Source organism: Cicer arietinum, chromosome 5 (genome assembly GCF_000331145.2).
Source record: "Cicer arietinum cultivar CDC Frontier isolate Library 1 chromosome 5, Cicar.CDCFrontier_v2.0, whole genome shotgun sequence".
NCBI classification, from domain to species: domain Eukaryota; kingdom Viridiplantae; phylum Streptophyta; class Magnoliopsida; order Fabales; family Fabaceae; genus Cicer; species Cicer arietinum.
This window is the reverse complement of record NC_021164.2, coordinates 26,660,480-26,666,013: the sequence shown is the minus strand read 5'-3', so window position 1 is coordinate 26,666,013 and position 5,534 is coordinate 26,660,480. Positions and strand designations below refer to the sequence as shown.

At 29.1% G+C, this 5,534-nt stretch overlaps 1 pseudogene; it reads left to right on the top strand.

The window, feature by feature from the left end:
• The first annotated feature begins 801 nt into the window (after positions 1 to 801).
• The window catches only part of LOC113784911 (uncharacterized), a 13,651-nt pseudogene continuing 8,918 nt past the window's right edge, over positions 802 to 5,534 (top strand).

Here is a 5,534-nt window from a genome sequence, read left to right as displayed (position 1 = left end):
TGAACATAATCAATCTAAAGAATTTACAAATGCAATATGAACAAAATACGAACATAATCAATCTAAAGAATTTAAAGATCTTAATCTAAACAAAAAAGGAACATAATCAATTTGAAGAATTTACAAATGCAATATGAATAAAAAAATGTTCGGAATTAAACAAGGACAAAATTGAAGCCCAAATTTTAACTATAAATAGATATTTCAGCATGAAGAAGAAAATCATCGAAAAGCATAACAGAGCCGTTATAGAATTCAAAGAGACAAACACTTGTTCAAGTTAGATATATTTTATGAGTGCTCTTTTGTTAGAGTGTTATGGTTATTATTATTATCAGCTTTGTTAGAAACAACTACTCAAGTTCCAATATTTTGTATCCAACCCAATAGTGATTTAGTTTCTTCTTCAATATGAGGTTGTCTGGTTGTTAGGAGAAGAATTGGCTTGTAGGGTCAAGGTGATTAGTTTTTCAAAAGTATGGGATTATGATATGATCCTGTTTGTCATGAATCACTTTAAGGATCATTCTAGGTTGATAACTTACAGAGTTGAGAAAAAGTCACATTTTGCTGGAGAACGCAAAAACTAAAGCTATGAAAATCATAATCAGACGATTCCAAAACAAGGTGAAAGATGACATTCCAAAATGCAAGTTAGACTATTGAATCACCGAAAACAAGTATATAGAATTCGAGATATGATCGCAGGTTAACGAATACAAAAATTGGTAGAATTTGTGAATTAGGGTTTGATGTAAAGGAATCTCAAAATTATTATTCAGCAAAAAAACCAAAAATAGAATGGCACCACAATCTAGGAATTGGTAAGTCAAAAAGAATGCCACAAGGATTAACAACTTTGATAAGTTCAAAGTAAATTCTTTCAAGAACTCTAGAGAGCAAAATCTCAAAAAAATAATATTAAAAAATCTCCCTCTCAATGAGGTTACAGATGCATATTTATAGTAAGTCCATCTCTAAACCTAAATGGGTCATAAGTGACACCACTCTCTAGGCCCATATTGGGCTTACATCTTTTTTTCTTTCTAAAATAAACTTTTAATGTAAAGAAGTAAATTATCTTCACTTACACATAAAATTTACTAAATCTATGATAAATCAATTACAATTCCAAATCAATGCAAACTAATAATTACTACAAACCAAATTAAAATAAATAAAATTCATCCTAATTTATTAAAATAAGGATCATCTTCATGCTTTTAAGGTCCTTATCAGGTTGTCATGCTGTTTGGGAAGACTGGCTTTGGAGGGTCAGAGCTTTGTAATTCAAGGTAATTGAATTAGTGGATTAAAATATTCTAAATGAGGGGACTGGATGTAGCTAAGTTAGGGGTGAACCAGGATAAATCTATGTGTCAAATTATTTATGCTTTCATTGTTTGCTACTTCTGAATTCAATTGCTTCTTATCCAAGTAATTTATAAAAACCAATGAACCTTCACCAAACTAGCATAAAGTTATCAACTTTGTCAAAAACAATTCAATCCCCCTTTTCTTGTGTTTGCCCCTTCAAGAACGAGCATCTGCTGAGTTTCTCTATTAAGGCACAAGTCTCCAAACTTTCAAATAGCCAATAACATACCTAGAAAGTGATAAAAATGCATTTTTATGCATTCTACATGCGTCGTGCGCCCTGACGTGTGCCATGGCTGCTCCACAACATCTGCTTTATAAATTGTACTGCATTTTTCTCCTTTTTTGAGTCTGAATTTGATTCCAATGTCTTCATGATAGTTTTAGCTATGGATCTTAACTTTCATTTTCACTTGGTTAGACTCCAATTAGACATATAAAACTCCATATATGGATAAAATACTCCACCTAGGTCATGTTAATTTCTCACATAAAATCCAGAACTGCACTAAAACCACGAAACAACGCAAAACTACAAAAAATCTTCACTTAATCAAGGAAATAAGAACATAAACATTTAATTAAATCCAAGAACTAAAATAAAAAACCTATATTAAATAACTCCTTAAATTAACTAATGATTAAAGATAAGTAAGACTAAAAACAATGAAAAATATGCATATGATGAAGAGTTATCAAACAACGTAGTACATTGGTTTCCTATGATGAACCTAAACATGGATTATGATCTTATGCCTCGAATACACAACCGTAACAAGAATTCTTTTGTCTCTCCCTCTTCCGCTGCCTATTATAAGCGTAATAATGATTCTTTTACCTCTACTTTTGACAAGTGTAACAAGCAAGTTAGTTCCTCTTCCTCTGCTAATCACATCTAGCTTACGATCGCCTAACTATGAACTTTTATGTATCCTTTGATAAAGTCAACGCTCTTAAAAGTCAACGCTCTTAAAAGTCTTTAATGTTTGACTTGATTAAAGTATCATATGATTCCCTTACCTCAATACCAAGATATGTGGAATAATTTATAGAGGTAAATACAAAACTCATCAAAGGATTATCTACCGTGAATAGTGATTGAAGATTCTCAACGGTAACATTCTCAATGGACATTTCTTCTATGTATTTAAGAAGAATTCACTCAGTTCTTACTTGAGTGTGAAAACGAGTGAGAGAAAGAGAATAACTAATAAAAATGAAAAAGGCTATGTATTAAAAGAAGAAAATCCAAAAAAGCTAAGAATGCATCAAACTAATAGAATGAGTGTTTTATCCTCTCACAAACGCTATTAGAGTTGATGTAAATTAGTCAAATTATTTTCACACACTTGTATTGATATAGGATTTAATCTGTAACATCCTCTCAATGAGAGTTAGAATCCTAAAAACACACTTTGTATCAATTCAGACACAAACTAGAACTAATTTAAATCAACCCGATAGTGGTATAACCCTCTCTTTCTCAAAGAGATACCTGACAAGGTACAATGAACCTCTTGAACCTCAACAGTAGAATGCTAGTATGTTAAAGAAAGGTTCTGGGAATGTCAGCTTGGAGAGGCGAGAAAAAAATACTCAAAGCATGAAGAAGTAGAGTAAAAAATACTTGTACAACTATTTATTGGAAATTGTGGATTAAGTCCTCAACTGTACTGAGGCAAAATCTCTCTATAAATTGAGGACTAGAGGTAGCAACTGTTTGTTTTGAACTTGTGTAAAAATAGTTGTCACTTGTCACAACATAAAATTTCTACTTTTCCTCGAATTCAATGGAGTCGCCCCCAAAATTTATTTTAAAATAAGGAAAATATTGGGAAATCCTTAAAAAATAAAAATAAAAAATAGTCTTTGATACCAGATTTTGAGTTCGGGAATCGATTATGTGTAGGGAATGTATTAGCACCCTACGCTAAAAAACGGTTACCTATAATTAATTGTGCAAAATTATATCAACTTGAGTAGGGAAGGAATTAGCACCCTACGACATCTGTTAAAATACGGTTACCTATAATTAATTGTGAAAAATTATATCAACTTAAATATATTTATTTCTCTTTATTATTAAATATGGATATAAATTGTTTTTTATAAATATGATTTTTTGATATAAAAGCGTGTTAAAAAAGAGCGAATTTTTTTTATTGTGCTTGACAAGAGTGTGATCTTGCTCCTACGTATCTCCCGGTGCGATGGAGAAATCAAAGCTACATAGTTCTTGGTAGAAAATGTGGATGCGTTGATTGCTTTTAAAGAAAATGTGTATTGTTTTGGATAAAAAAGTTATTTTCACAAAAAAAAAAAAAGAGTTTGTTTTGTTTGATTTGAATAAATTATTTTAAAATATGAGTTTTAAGACGAACAAGTTGTACAACTCGTGCCTCAAAATTCAAGGAGTAAAAAACAGATGTCATATCTAATTTAATCCTTTTAAAAATATTTTATATCATTTTTTTATTTTTAAATTGAGTTTCAAAACCACCAAATAGTTTAACTTGTGTCTTAACAACTTCAAGATTAAAAAAAACATATCTAATTAATTAAATTTTGAAAAGTTGATTTTAAATCTATTTATTTATAAAAATAAATTTTAAAGCTATCAAAATATATAATTTGTATTATGCAACTCCAGGATTAAAAGATGTTATTTTTAGTTAACTTTTAATAATTTTTATTTATTAATTTGTTTATGACTTTAATTTATTAATTTATTTGTGAAGATGAGATTTAGAACCACCAAGTTGTCACAATTTGTGTTCTAATAACTCAAAAATTAAAAAGATGTCACATCTAGTTAATTTTTAGTGAAATATTTGTTATAATTTCATTTTTATTTTATTTTTAAGGAAAAAAAATGATACTAAATATTAAATAAGTTTAAATGATTCTTCAAAATAAAATTAGTAATAAACACGAAAATAAAATAACAAAAAGAAAAATATATATACTTGTAACTTAATCTATAAATTAGAAAGAAAAAAAAACCATTTTAAAACTAATTACAAATGTAATCCTCTTTTAAACTATTTTGAATTTAATAAGTGAAGAAATAAAATTCATTTTAATATTAAATACCCAAAAAAAGAAAAATCTATTATAATATAAAATAAATGATATTTATCGCAAGTTAACTATATCCATAATTACTTATATTAAATAGAATTATTATGATTAAATCAAATAAATATCATGAAGATAGGGAACCGGAAGAAAAAGTTCATCCATCACACACGCATCTATTACTAAACAAATCTATATTAAATAGCAGTATTATTATTAAATGGAATACAACTAATAATTAGCTAATGTGAAACAGTTGACGTGCGTGAAGATAGAGAAAGCATCATACTTCTATTACGCGATAAAGAACACTGTATAGTGTATCAGACTAGCAAGATAAACAAATCATGTTCAAAAGCCACAAGCAAGAAATAGATTTCACACATCATAAACTAATCTCAAACAAAATACTAACCACACATCAAAAGATTATCTCAACCAAAACTCAATTCACATGTAACAAAACAAAAATTTCACTTTTCAATAATATACAGCTTTGAACAAGAGCAAACATAAAGAATGAGAAAATACCATTTTCCGGTGCGCGGTGGTGCACATGTATCAGGTTCTCTCGTCGGTTGTCGGTTGTTGTTACAGTGGGCTTGAGTATGTTTAAGGTTATGGGTTGATGGGATGAAATATGATGGTAGATCTTTCTTCTTCTTTGTTTTGTTTTTTTTTTTTTTTTTTTTTTTTTGTGGTTATACTCTATTTCTATTGTTTTTTAGAAACAGAAAAAGAAAGAAATGAAAATCTCTCAATTTTTATCTTGTGATTTCTGATCAATCCCCTTCCCCTAATTGAATTTTTTGTTTCAATATATAGGCAAAAACGAGGAACGATTGTGTTCATTGTATAAACATAAGTTCCGGATCTTACAATGGTTTTGCAACATGGTCAAGCAACCTCATACAATTAAGGAAAAAAAGGCTGGTCTTTTTGATTGAGTATTCAAATGGTAAAATTAATACTATTTTATACTAAATAAAAATAAAAGAATGAATAGATGGATGTGGGGAAAGTACGTGAGGAAGCATGAAACAAGAAACAGGAACGACACAAGACACACGCGGAGGCAG